A 14,030-nucleotide genomic window follows, 5' to 3' on the forward strand; every position below is an offset into this window, starting at 1 on the left:
GGACAGGTGCGTGTGGAAAAGGAAGTTGTGAGGAGTGGGATTCAAACCCACGACCTCCATGGGAGGCTGCGACTTGAGCACAGCACCTTAGACCGCTCGGCCATCCCGACCCAATTGTGCGATTGTCGGTCTTTGTAGTGCTGCAATACTGCACTGTCTGAGACAGAGGAGTTACAGACTATTCCACACTAAAACGAATCTTGCGTTCAGCTGCTCTCCAGCCACTCCTCTCACATTTTATAGTGGTGACCAGCATTACTCTGTCCCTGGGGCAGAATCCAGCATTTGTCCTTGTTAAACTGGTGTTTAGCAAGACAGAAGATTAGACACCGTAAGTTAAATCTATGTATTAATATGATCCCTCTAAGTACATAAAACCACCTTCAGCCCATATGTTGGAATGAACAGCCCATAAGGGTATTCTTAGGAAATAGCTTATTAATAAAAAATAGAAAATTGTTTTGATGCCTGAAACTACATTCCAAGAAAATTATGCATGGAATCTAACGCCTCCCAGCAGAAAGCTAAATTAAAGATTATTAAATTAATTTTCATTAAAGTTTGTGGGAATCAAAGATCTTAATATAAATACTTAAGCCTGTCTGCTGCTTAAATGAAAGTTCCTTGATTCACCAAAGATGGTGTACCTATTGCTGGAGAGGTTTATAGGACCACAGCAAAGAGATTACAAAAGCTCTAATCAATGTGAAGATGTCAAAGGAAGTTTTAGCTGTTTTAATAGACAGTCCATAATTTCTTCAAACCACTTCAGAAATGTTACAATTCTTTTCAGAATTTTCACATCAAAGTAGAGCAGGGACAGAGCTTTGCATCTGGTTATTTTACTAAACAAAATTTGACAAAGAAATTGATTGCCTTCCAAGACACAATACAAGAATTGGAGAAAAGTCTTTTGGCAGCTTTTGGTATGATACCTCAACAAATTTCTACAGGAATAAATAAAAAAACCCCAACCTTTTTGCCAAAGTAACAAGATTTACCGTCTGAATGAAAAGGAAAACCCACCAAACCACCCCCTTCAATTTGGAAGGGTTTTGTAGTATGTCTTGTGTGGCCTTAGTGGGGGAAAATATGAAGTGTCAATTATGGCATCCATAGGTTACTACTACAAACACGCACAGTCCTCTCTGCAGTACATGCCATTATCTTGATGTCCACCTGAAGCAACCAGGGGATCTCCAGAACCAAAAAGATTTTCCTTTGAGATGCAAATGACCATCATCTGAAGTTCAAAGCTGTTGATCAACATATTTCCTGTATAGAGAAACATAACAAAAAATGTGTAATTCTGAGCTGTGTAAACTGACAGAAGTGCAGCCGTCTGCTAGAGACTCAAACTTTATTTTGAAAGGGAAGAATAAAATCTCCAAGAAAGTACAGGTGAATCAGGCTTACTGAGATGCCTTATTACTTTTTAAACCAAACACATGGGTATGCAGAATTCTTAACAGCCTGTGGCTTATAGTTCTGGAGTATAACATCTGAGTACTGCATTTGCCCTGTGTCACAAGAATGACCAACTGCTCCCACACACACATTTTTATTTTTTCTTTTGGTTTTTTTGGAACTCACTAGTGGGCTTACATGTAAGAGGAAAACAAAATAGCACAGTTAGATTACTAAGTGCTTATCTTCAGTTTAGATCTCAATCTTACTGTGACAGAAGGGCGAAATACAAATTTTCAGGAGAAAAACCCATAAGCTTTATATTTCACCTTTATTTGCATTTCTCTTCAAAGCTCCTTCTTGCCTCAATTCCATGTAAAACCAGTCATTCTTCTCAAAATATTTGGAACAGATTCACTAAGAAGCACCTATTAATCTATCACCTTTTTTGCACTCATCATTAGCCAAAGGTTTGCATTGTCTCAAGTGCACACATTAATCCCAATCACACCAGCCTAGAAGACAGTCCTCTGGCTTCCAGATATGCCAAACACAGATGACTGGTCTGCAGGGTTTTGGAAAGGGCTGCTCGATTCTACCTAGCCCTACTGGAGGCCAGGTCACTGGCTGCCAGACTAGCTTCAAATGTATGTCCTGCAACTTCTTTTTTCTGGGATGTTTTTTAGGGAGAGGGTATCAGCCTCTTACATCTATTGGCTCTGGTACATCCTTAAGACTCTAAATGACAGCTACTAGAACAACTAAGAAATAATTGCCAAGGACAAGGTAGGTATTTCAGGTTTTGCAACCAGAATAAGGCTTTATTTTGGGTAATATGGGAAACCGATTAGAGCTGGTTAAGAATACAGATAAAACTAATGAATTAGGGATGCAGTCTTCTGGAGTGGGTCACATTCATTTGATGAGACAGCTTCAAAGGACTCAGTTGAGAGTATCTCCTAAAAAGCGGGCGGGGGGGAGAAAAACCCCACACTGGGAGCTGGGCTGAGGAAATCTGATTTGCAGTAATTCAATAGCCTTCAGCAAGCAAGAACACCAGACAACATGCAGGCAACCTGCAAATCCTGGCCAACCTAATTAAAAAGATGAGACAGTTACTCAATGTGCACAAGTGAAACTGTGCATCTATTTCTTGGCCTTACTAAGCAAATATAAATCAGAACACATTACATCTATTTATGACTCTTTGGAAAACATCACTTTTTCCAGGTTTGAGATATAGGAGTGTTCTGTTTTGACAAAAGAATGCAGCCACTATCCTGTAAGGGCCTGCAGTAAAGTAACCAACTTCAGTAAAGCCAGTCTTAACTACAGGGATTGCTTGTGTCTTTCTCACAAAACATGGACCATCCTGCTTGTCTCCAACACCCTGAGCTATTAAATGTTTATCATATAGCAGAATATGAAGGATTCAGAAACAACCCAGAAGATGGAAGCAGGCAAAGCCTTAGCATAGCTTTGTTATAACAAAAACCTGGCATTTCAACACCAAAGATCAGGAAACTACTGCTGTGGGATAATCAAATTGACCCTAAGATTTTTCCATCCTCTATTTTCATTCTTCTGTTGAGAGAGACAACGTTATGGGGGCATTCATTTAGTAAGAAAAAAAATTTTAAAAACCCCACGTCATTTGAAAACTAGAGAATGCAACAGGAGAAAAAGAACTTTGCAAAACCTTTATAATCAGATTGCTACAGTTTTATGTCAAAGTTCAAGACACCAGGAAAAACAGCAGTCAAGCCAAAAACTAAATGTATAATAAATTAAAAAAAAAAAAAATCAAGCATCAGACAAGTAAAACAAACATTTACCTTTAGAAATACACTGAAATTCTGAATTAAGAATTGTTACAATTAGCTAGATACATGAAAAGAATATTCCTACAAGAAGCTAAATACAGCATTCCTGGGTTTATTTTGCCTCAGAGAAGAAATCAAAGTCTGATCAATGAGAATGAGAAGTCTTGATCAGCTGTAATTTATGAGCAGCTTGGAGCAACCATACACAGGTCAGATGTTAAACCACATTTTCTGAAGCCACGGAAAACAAAAAATAAAATAAACAAGCCCTAGAGAGGAATAAACTTTTTTTTCTCCACTTCTCCTAACTTGCAAATAGTTTCTTCTTACCTGTTAGCAAAATGAATTGTGTTAGTTGGTTACTTCATACACCAAAGTATAACACCTTTCCTTTTTAGGAATTTTTTTTTTAATTTCACCAGTAAAGAAAAAGTAACAAAACCAAGGATCATTTTATTATTAAGATCTTTCATGTAGGTCTCCTGGGAGGCACAGTCAGCAACTCAGAAGTGAAGCCAGGAAGAATATCATTGCCCTTGGGTAGCCGACATTCATCACAGTGGGCTGCCTTTACTGTCCACCACGCTATAATAGTTTCTCAGCAGGGAAGGCAGCATGTAGTAGCATGATGACGTGCAAGACAATGCCTAAAACCACAAAACTCCGTTTTAGAGAGAGCTGGTTAGAAGTTAATATTTACAGTGGCAGCAGAAGGGAAGAAAAGCAAAATGATCTGGTTCTTTTTAGTCCTCAATACTGGTAAACATTTTTCATTTTGTATCGTGTTCAGGGAACCAAAAGAAGTTTCCTTCCATTCTGTGTCCTTTATCTGATCATTACTTGCTTACCTCTCTTCCACAGTTCTCTCCTGAACTCTGCCATTTATGACATCTCATTTCCCCAAAACAGGAACTGGATATACCCAGGAAACACCTAGGTCTTAAACATACTACAAACTGTTTCCCAGTTCCTTATATGAGAGACAGATCAATCATCACTGTCACTGAACTTCTATTTTACTTATTTAAAATGGCTGGAGAAGCTGAACTGGAGCCATAGTCATTAGAGTTAGTTGGGAAAAAAAAGAGACAACAAAAAGGCTAACAGCCAATGATTTCATACAGAAAAATGGGTCATTCAGATCCAAAGGTTTTCTATGAATAGTGGGCAGCAGTAAAGTATGTAAGTCAAATCAGAATTGACTGCAAACTTTCTATCAGAGACACTGAAGGGCTGTGTGAGTTTGTTCACATGTGTGTATGTGAAAAAGACAGTGGTTTACAAGATGATTGTTTTCCTGTGTCTTACTAAATCTTTCAGATTACCTGAATCAGATTTTGAAACTCAGTTTACAGATTTGCTCCTAATTTTTTTAAGTAGTTCCACTCACTTCAATGGACTCAGTTGTTATTTAGTGTGAATTAAAATAGCAGCAGTTGGCATTCTACCATTCCGAGCAAGGACAGATTCAGTGAAGGACTAAATCACTTAAAGGCAAGATCCAAAGTACATTCTTTGATGGTTTGACATCCATAAGCCCCAGTCAGTTCATCTAGCAAAGCAAGGCTACACTGCTGTCAGTAATGCGAGAGGCATGAAGCCAAGACAGCAAGTAGGTGGGAGACATAGGCTTTGGTTTCCTGTAGAGCTACCCAGTTATATATGCCCAGACACGTGCTGCACACCACCTTCACAGCTGTGAAATGCTCCCCGATACCAGGGCCTAGTCTTTCTTTGGGAAGATGCAGGAATCCATAAAGAAATACAGCAGCTCCTGCAAGACTTCAGGAGACTTCACAAATCAATAAATATAAAATCAATTAAAATCTGTTCAGATAAAGATGATACCTAGTCATCCACTGTTTGGTCAGCTTCAGGTATGCTTCTGGTTAAAAATTAGAAAATGCAAGTGTAAATAGATCACTTCTCCACTCGTGGTGGGAACTGGCTGCAGCCAGCCCTTCTGAATAATCCACACAAACTAGCTACTTGTTTCTAGATGTGACATTTTCAGATCATGAGGTAAAAAAGGTCATGTAAAAGGCAAATGAGTTGCTGTAGAGCAGTAGTTACATCCACAGTCGCCATTACACCCTCACTTTGCAGCTACAATACACCAATCAAGTGCCGACATCATGAATGGGCATGAAACATGGAAAGGCCCTCAGGCGCCCAACTTCCCGTACAAAAAGCAACATGAATACCATCATTGCACAGACAGACTGAAGCACTGTTGACACAAATACAGACAGGACTGACAAGCACAAAACTAGGCCTAAGGAAATGCAAAGAGATGTAGTCTCTGAAATCTGGCCTTATTTTCTTGAAAAAAAAAAAGCGGGGGGAAGCTGTAGCATACAACCTGTTGCTTTTTTGGTCAACTTTATCTCAGAAAGAAAAAGGTGTTCAAGTGAGCTTCCAAGAATGAGAAGTCTCAGAAAATCCCACTAAGCAACTTCTGTTTGGTGCCTTTTGTATAAGAAACAGAAGATACAAGCCAATGGATTGAAAAATATTATTGCTGTGGCATGTAAAATATTAATCATTTTAATTCTTTTCAAGTACCTTACTAGAAAACAAATATACTTGATATTGCTTCATTTTTGCAGATGTTTTGCTTTCAAGCAATTACACTGTAGTCATATTGCCTCTCAAGATAGTGTCTAATGAGAAACCCAATTAACATTCAGCACTTTAAAGAGGTAGAACTTAAGAGTTCAGTGTTGATTTTTTTCTTAGCTAAATGAGTAACACAATTTATTTTGTAATAATAAAAACAATAATAGAAAATAAGAGAAAGAGGCAACAGGTCCAGCTGGGGAACCCATAAACACAGATTGTTATTAAACAATATAATTCTCATCACAGTTTAAGCAGCACAAGCGTATGTGTACTGTGTGCCCATAAAAATAATAGGAGTGAGAAACTGGATGCTCTACTTCTTAAAGGATGTTGATCACGGAGGATTAAAAGCATTACATAAGAACAAGAAAACAGCACTAGGTCTTCAGCTATGGGATAAGGCAGTGAGAAATACATGGCAGAAAGATCTGGCTTCCATTTTTATTTGTGCAATTTAGGTAATGGGGAAAATGTATTATGCTATTGTGATGAAGCACATCCACAATGAACAAGGTCAACGACTGCATTTGTTTACAAACAGTCAGATTATGAATCTGCTAACTTGCGATCCTGAAAGCTCCTTACTAAGTCAGATTATCGTGGAGTTTCTATTTATCATCCTGACATAGCTAAGAACCTCACATCCAATGAATACAAATGGCTCCCTGTTTTTCACATTGTATATTTCTCTGCATATTTCCCGAATTTACTGTAAAATGTGTACAATTTTCCAAACAAACTATATAGAAATCACAACCCATCTATCCAGGTATATCAATTGCAATCTCATCTGCTGGCAAAATCAATTTAAAAATGTTGAAAAAAACAGTTATATTTTATCAATAACTTACACTTGCAGCACACGTATGTATGCAAATCAGCATTAAAAAAATCCTTTGTCCAGCAATGAATGAACTGAACAGAACCCCATGTTTAAATGCTTAAACTGAATGGGACACATAACCCACTAACAGGGTTTTATGGTGATTTTCATTTTAAGTGGCTCAGGACTAAGTATATATGGCAAACTGCAATGAGACAAGCAGATTGCCAGGATTTCCCTGTATGTCACACTACCACAAGTACTGCAATGGGCCTGCATTTGGGGAAGCAGTAACTACTATTTGGACGCATATTTGTTTCCCCATTTTGCAGCAAATGCTGTTTTTCACAGCTCTGAATATGGTTTATAGAAGTTATATCCTTCCTTTCATTAAGATTATTAAATTAAGGAGGCAGAAGATGATCAAAATGAAACACTCAGTATCTATACATAAGCCGAACTTCAGAAAACCATTAGTATAATGTTAGTTTACAGTGGTTTTTTAATAAACTAAATATTAATTATACTTTCTAAGCCCTTAGTCTACACCTGGGTTAGAGAATGCAAACCTGCACTGTTCAAGTCATTCTGGTTTACAAACACACACATTTCCTACCTTGTCCCAAAGGGGCAAGTCTAGGTCAGGAGGGGAAGGAAGAACACACTGGAGTACCTATGGACCTTGGCTTTGGGTGTATTTAGAAAGATGAGCTACAGGAGAGCCAAGCTGCCCAGATGGCAAGCAATGGTACCTGCACACAATCTGCAACCATTGTGGCAGAAGCATGCTCTGGGCCTGTATCTTCTCCCAGAGGCCCCTGCTAGCAGACAGCCCTGCCAGAAATTACAGTCTCCCGAATAGGTGGGCTGGTGGACAAACTCCAGAAAATAGAAAGATTGCTCAGCAGGGCCACACTGGACCATCTCTCATGAGACTGCAAGGAAAGAGGAAAAGTCACTTACAGAGTCTACTATTAGATTTTTGTCTTTGATAAGGCTTATCTTTTTATAACTACTATATTTTTATTCACTTCCATATGCCTATGACCTCACTAATGTATTTTCTAGCAGCCAAATGCAAGGAAAGGCTAGAGATAAGAAGAGATCATTCTTTCTGCAAAAATAGTCTTGCCTTATCTTTTTTCTAGATGATTTACAAACAACAGTAAAATCTAAAACAAAAAGCTTCAACTCATGGAACTGTCAGATGCTGCTGGGGAAATTCTCTTTTTGCCTTCTCTCAACCATGTATTTTTCCCCAGTTTTCTTACCCATACAAAATTATGTTGCTGGGCTTTTTTTGTTAATTAGAAATTAGGTTTCAAAACTAATCTAGCAATAGCAGAAGAAACTATTCCCTCCAAGAATACCTCACACTGATCCTCTGTTATGTGACAGGAATTTTAAATATTGGAAAAAATTGCTTACAGAAAGCTGACTCTAAATTACCTACTTTCAAACTGCATATGGAAGAGTGACACAATACTTCATCTCACAGATAAACTGCAAGTTTTTAAAAAAATTAAATCTTCCCATTCATACTAAACTATAATTTGCCAAGTAGTATGTGCAATAGCATCTAAAGAATTTGCAAGAATTCTAGGTCAAAGCAAATTTTTTTAATTAGACCTTATGAAAGAAAGAAGTATTAAGAAAATAGATTAATCCACTGAAGATAAACACGTTTGAGAGTGCACCAAGGACATGCTCAAGACAGCATATATCAAATAGCGCAAGAAAAACTGTGGAAGATACGGCCCTATCTAAATACACTAAAAAAGATTTCCAAAGAAGTTACTCTTTATTTAACATACCACTGGTCAACATGCTATTGGTCAAAACAGTCCCAACTCCAAAGCAAATAACTTCAAAACAAGCTTCACCAGAATAACATTTTGGATTAATACCTTCTCCAGATGGAATTTTCAGCTTAATGAAGTAGCATGAAATCTTGCAGCCAAATTTATACCCACTCAAATCTGAACAAAGAGGCAGCACAGAGATAAACAGAACACTTAAGGCTATACTAACCACACCAAATTTCCTCCTAATATATTCTTCATCCTAAGTATTTGGAAGGATGTGGTATGACAAATGACTCAAGACATTAACATCAACCCATTCGCTGGAAAACAGACTATGGAATTCCTAAGGAAATCACAAGGCCAGATCTGGATCTAAAGCACTTAAACTTCCCAACAAAAGCCTGTTAAACCAGTTCAGCACTTAGCCTGTACATAGAAATTCATTTCACTCAGAAAAAGTAGACCAATTTCACAGAAGGGAACTCTTGAGCCATAAAACTGATGTCAAAGTCAGTCTAAAGAAGAAACTAACTAGAAAGCCAACTAAAATTTACCACTTGTCAACGGTTTGGCCGACGTAAAACCAAGGTCTGATGACGATAATACCCTCCCCCATCCCGCCAGAGATAGGGGAAGGGAGAAAAGAATTAGTGAGACCTCTAAATATTTGGGGAAATTGAAACAAGGTTTAATAACACCACAAACAGGGATATATTAAATACAAAGGAAAACCAGTGAGATATTGAGGGTTTTGGGAAGGCGAGGGTTAACCCGCGGCCAGTAGCAAAAGCAAAACCTGATCCTGCAGCAGTGATCAGAGATGGCGGCGGCCACATGGTCTGCCGCGTGACTGGAACAGAGAAACCCGCGCAGTTACAATATTCCCGACCCCGTGAGTAAAAATAGAATTTGCACAATCCTACCAGTCTCTGTCGTGGATCGAGGCAAAGCAAAACCAAACAGTTCTCGGGCACGTGGGCAGTCCCAGACCCAGCTCGGTCGGTGCTCCGGCTATGCTCGCAGCGGCAGCGGCTCCTGCTCAGCTGGAGCGGCAACTTTCACGGCGCGGCTGGCTTTGGAGCGTGGCTCGGCAGTGGTTTCCCAGCGCGGCTGCCGGAGTCCAGAGGGGGTTGCTCTGATGTGGTCCGGGGTGGCAGAGTGCATAAAAGACCGCCCTTCGCGGGCACAGCGCGGCTGCTTTTAAAGCAGAAACGGCGCGAAAAATCGAACAGACCCACGAAAACTTTTAACCAACGAAAAATGGAGATGCATCTGATGTCACATGGGAGGGAGTACAATTGAATAGTTAAAGCAAATTCTCCTAAAAAGGAGATTTTCTGCCAACCCATCACACCACTTCAGATGAAACAGCATGCAGGTCTTCTTTGTCAGATGGAAGATACTGTAGAAAAAAATATGAACCACACTGACAAAGAAGTAATTGATTGAGAACTACAGCTCTTTCAAAAGGGAGGTGTAAGATTCACCTTTAGGAACTCAGGAAATTTAACTCCACAACTGGAGAAATTCAAAGGCAGGTGACATCACCTCAAACAGGATCAACGTAAAATGTTTCACTGGAGAAATGCTCAGCTCGTCAGCGTGCTTCTAACAACTACCAACTTTGTGGCCAAACACCTAAGAATGACTCATTGGTTTTAATTCTCCTGTAACACGTACAGCAACGGGATTGAGTTACCTGTACTGCCACTTTCAAAACATGCAAACAAAAGTTGCCACTTTCAAACTCAGACTGAAAAATGAAGACAGAGTATTTGCAAAGGCTGATTTTAAGAAAATAAGGTAATGCGTCAAGTAACTACTTCTCATCCATGGATAGGAAGACAAATAGACACCTTCACAGGGCTATTCAAAAGCAACAGTCTAATTTAGCTATTCGCTAGCTAATACAGCAATAACATGATGGAGCCTTTGAAGACTACGCCTTGTGCGTACTGCACTCTGGCATGCAACTTTCTGTCTGATTTCAACAGTCCTAAACATACACCACTCTCAGTGGCTTCAGTAAAGGTCAAAGCATTTTTGAACTTCCAAAAACCTGGAAATATGTAGCACTGTAGAAAACCAAGTTAATAAATAATGGCTCAATACAGTTCTGCTTAGGAATTGGCTTCATTCCCAAAACTTACAACTGCAAAAAATTATCAGCAGAGACACTCTATACTGCTTCGGCCTTGGCATTGCAAGACAGTAGCCAAAACCACTAATCTTTTATTGTGACATGTCTTTTGTTCTCTTTGTTTTCTGTCTAATTACATATATAGGCACAAGACTGGTGCTAGAAGCACTGCACATACTGTTAAGCCGTTATGTTTTGCTTTTATCACTATAGATGCCACAATACCAGTGTTTTCTTAACTTGAAGATAATTTATGCCATAACACTTAAATTTTTTTAAAGCCCTAGTTTCTATCTGGTGAAGCTTTAATAAGACTAAAAATTTCAAAGAGAAATGCTCTAATTCTTTTGATTTTTCAGAGAGGCTTGCAACTATGAACTCTCACTATTGTTTTCCGAACCTCACTATATTTTACTGATTTTTTTTTTGAGAATAATCCTGAAAAACTGTCAGACTGAAAACAGCATGAAAACAGAGGAGGGACTAAAGTAAACTTTGATGGATTCAGAGACATTTGCACAATAAAATTAAAGTGCAAGAAGTGTTGAATGACAGCAAATGGTAATTGAAAAGACAGATCTGAGAGAGACACCTCACAGGAAAACATCATGAAAATGACAAATACTTCAATTCAAAGATGGATCTGGGATTGTCTATTTATAAGTGTTGATAATGCCCTAAAATCAACAAGACAGAAGTAGTGAAACAGATGGTGTCTATGTTCAAGACTCCATTTGCAAAGCTTTAAGGTTTATAAATCCTCACATGGGACATTTCAACTACAATACAGAAGAACAAATTTAAAGCTAATTACACCTTTCTTAATAGAGTCAACTATACAGTTAATCTTTTTCTAATTAAAACTTTGAATTGGTTTAACATTTTTCTTCACTTTTTTCTAAGAAACTTACATTGAGTTGCTTGTTAATGTTCTAACTTTTTTTGCAACTCATTATGAATATGGAAGTTAAAATAACTGTATATCTATAAGAAAAATATCAAAAAAGATTAACTAATTAGTTTCTTTTTATTATTAAACTCCATATACAATGGTATCAGTAACAGTGCTTCTTGCTAGAGTGCTGCTAAAATGTCACTGGAGATTCAGTCCACTGTTTAGAAGTCTGATTCTTATGATTACAAGAGTAGAGCTGAAATCAGCATTGAACAGAAGACACCACTTATTTACTACTTGCCCTGGCTATTTAAATAGCAACTTAAAAATCCTTGATTGGTCATTCCAAACTAGGAAAGATCACCTCTTATTTCTTTCGCTTTGGTACAAAACTTTCTGACAGATCACTGAATGAATGTCAGAAACCTGACTGCTTCACAGGCTGTTCTCATCAGGTTAAAAGAGGTGATCAGAATGGGAACCCCCTAGATATCATTAGCTGAGGAGGAAAGGAGTTTTTATGTACTTGTGCAGTTCCAGGTGGAAGTTCGAACAACAGCCTGCATGTGCTTCATCCTTCAGCTTAGCATCACTGTTCTTTTTTTAGCCAGAAGGGGCTTATCTTATTACCCTTCTTAGCTGTGATCTCCACGTAGAACTGGAGAACACCATCACCCCAAAAGGTAAGGCAACCCACAGAAAACAAGCAATTCAGACACTGTTGTGCCTCTCAAATGTCTAACAGGACCCTGTTGTTAGAATATGGCTTTGTGGATCCTGTTAATGTAAAAATCATATTGCTTCCTTTCTCACAATTCAGGTAAAATCAATATGGTGGAATAATTAACCCCATGCCTATGTTTTCTTTAAAACCTATACTGCTTTGTTGAGCTACACTTAAAGTCATCAGGTTTTCTGCCTGGCAGGATGCACACACTAGTTTTTCACCATCACCTGATGAATAATTCAAGCTTTCTATATTTGCGCATAAACAGTCTCCTCTATTCTGTTTCAGGTATTATACCACAACCATTACAAGCAGTTCCCACAATCTCAGACTATCTGCATCAGGCATTTTTGCCAGCAAGATTCAACTGTGGCACCTGCAAAGCAATTCAGGGCGTAAGAGGAGAGAGCGAGCCAGTATATTCTTACCAAAATGACAATGTCACCACTACCCTAACAGAATATACAAGGGCACAAATTACCTTTAGCACACTGTAAACGCAAGCATGTATGGGGATGCCTGAGAACAACCTAGTCCTCTGACAGAAATACAACACTATCACGTAACTGCAATAAAATTCCAAGACTTGTCAGAGGTTATTTATATAATGTTTGTGCAGGCTTACTGATTCTCCATTCATATAGAAAACTCACTAACACTACTACAGCCTCATAAGTAAGAGATTCAGTTGCCTGCACCAATGTAATTACAGCAGCTTCTGAGTCAGAAAGGAAAATCTGGCCCATGCTGATACATTATGCAGAGCATCTATAAAAATCACTATGCTGATACCATTAAGTAAGAATTATGACCACGGAATTGGAAATGTTGTTATTGTCTCCACAATACTAAATTTATCCTTGGTATTACAGATAAAAGCAACTGAAAAAATGAACACCTTAAAAAGACAATGAGCAATTCCACAGCAGAAGATTCTACTGTCTACTCATTGTTTTTATTCAGGTTGCTCAGTATATAAGCCAATATCAACCAAAAGATCTGAACTGTGAACTGCAATGTTTCAAAGTCATTCCTTTCCAAACAAACAGGATTTTAGCAGGAATTAAATTAATCGGAGGAGAATGAAGGGGGTTTTTGCTCTGTTCCTGTAATATGTTTATTTTGCTGGCAAGCACAGTAGAACTACTTGAAATCTGCAAAACAAAGGAGTAACACAAAATACTATTGTGTAAAACTTTAACTTACGCAAGTTATTTTTCTCCCCACATCTGGCTTGATACCCTGCAAAGAACAAACATGAAACATTTGTTCCTACCTGTCCTGCAGATGAAGTACTCAAGGATTTATATCACAGAGCTGGTTCTCTCTTCCAGTGTCCTGTGACTGTTGCACCCACAGCAATACGTTTGCACCCATTCTCCCCACTGTGGTGAACAGCATTTAGGTACCAGCCACATGTAAAAAATACCATAAAATCAACAGTGCTGCACCAGAAAAAAAACCTTAAATGCTTTTAAAACTTGCTAAGAAAAAATACAAATTGGTACCCTCGTCAGCATGCATGCCCAGTCCATGGCAGCTTAGCTCCACACTATCAATTAGCCATAAGGCAGAAGACAAAAAATTAATATAGAGACTTAATTTTATTAAATATAAACATGTAAAGTTTGCTTCCCTATTGATGAGTAGAAATAGGAATATTCTCCACACATGGCTCAAAGCTGTTAGCAACACACTATCCGACCCTACACTAACACTTGGGAAGAACCTGTCTTTCACTACCTGTTGATCTGTAGAGCTGATCAAGGGAAAATTATCCAGCATCTT

At 38.4% G+C, this 14,030-nt stretch overlaps 1 non-coding gene across 1 annotated transcript; it reads right to left on the minus strand.

Moving 5' to 3' along the window:
• Positions 1-26: 26 nt before the first annotated feature.
• Positions 27-110, minus strand: TRNAL-CAA. The gene has a single exon. It is a non-coding gene; the product is annotated as a tRNA-Leu (tRNA).
• Between the last annotated feature and the right edge of the window lie 13,920 nt (positions 111-14,030).

This window comes from Buceros rhinoceros, unplaced genomic scaffold (genome assembly GCF_000710305.1).
Source record: "Buceros rhinoceros silvestris isolate BGI_N320 unplaced genomic scaffold, ASM71030v1 scaffold2604, whole genome shotgun sequence".
Taxonomy (NCBI): Eukaryota; Metazoa; Chordata; class Aves; order Bucerotiformes; family Bucerotidae; genus Buceros; species Buceros rhinoceros.